The sequence below is a fragment of the Pristiophorus japonicus genome, unplaced genomic scaffold, assembly GCF_044704955.1.
Source record: "Pristiophorus japonicus isolate sPriJap1 unplaced genomic scaffold, sPriJap1.hap1 HAP1_SCAFFOLD_147, whole genome shotgun sequence".
In the NCBI taxonomy this organism is placed as follows: Eukaryota; Metazoa; Chordata; class Chondrichthyes; family Pristiophoridae; genus Pristiophorus; species Pristiophorus japonicus.
Genome location: NW_027251144.1, coordinates 797,978 through 798,776, shown reverse-complemented (window position 1 = coordinate 798,776; position 799 = coordinate 797,978). Strand labels below are relative to the sequence as shown.

General features: G+C 42.2%; 1 non-coding gene across 1 annotated transcript; it reads right to left on the bottom strand.

The window, feature by feature from the left end:
• Nucleotides 1–525: 525 nt before the first annotated feature.
• trnan-guu (transfer RNA asparagine (anticodon GUU)) lies at nt 526–599 on the bottom strand. The gene has a single exon. It is a non-coding gene; the product is annotated as a tRNA-Asn (tRNA).
• Nucleotides 600–799: the final 200 nt, after the last annotated feature.

The following is a 799-nucleotide window of genomic DNA, read 5'->3' as shown; positions in this document are numbered from 1 at the left end:
TTCTTTTAATCACCGTTAATTAGCCGATAACCTTCTTCAGAATGAAATAAATAATAATATAATTACTGAGGAACAGTGGTATCTTCAATCATTCATTTTCTCTTTACATGTGATGACGTTTTATCCCTATCTCATTTACACGCTGTATGAGAATGGTTTAAAATTGTAAGTGTTTATGACTCAGTTGTAAAACCATTGATTGTGTGTGTGCCGATTCTTGATAGGAGGAGCACTTGAGACCGCAGTTCCAGTTCTTTCTATGTATCAATAGAATCAATTTCCACCAGTTTCTTTAAACCCAATAACATAATTTATTTCGAGTGGGCTGGATGGAGGAACATGATCCATGTAAAAAATTGTTATCGTTTTACTTGAACTGAATGCTCATAAAATATTGGAGTGGGAACTAATTGGATAATAGCACAGCTGGCAACATTTGCGGAACAGATTCGTGCAGCCAAAACGCACAATGACAACCTGGGACTGTGCGGCACCGAATACTCGGGGAAAAACAGTTGAACACTTCGTCCCTGGGTGGGCTCGAACCACTAACCTTTCGGTTAACAGCCGAACGCGCTAACCCATTGGGCCACAGAGACTGATGGAAGTATAAGGTTCAAGGCATCCCAAACCAGGGTGTCAGACAGTTAAAGCTTCAGATTGCTCTGACCGGGATGGAACTTGTCCACTCTCAGTGGTACGTTTCACAAATAAATGGAGGGACATTCATTGTGGATGCGTGGAAACAGTCTGGTCCCGCACACTGCAGACACTTCCATGTCACCGCCAACCAGCTCTC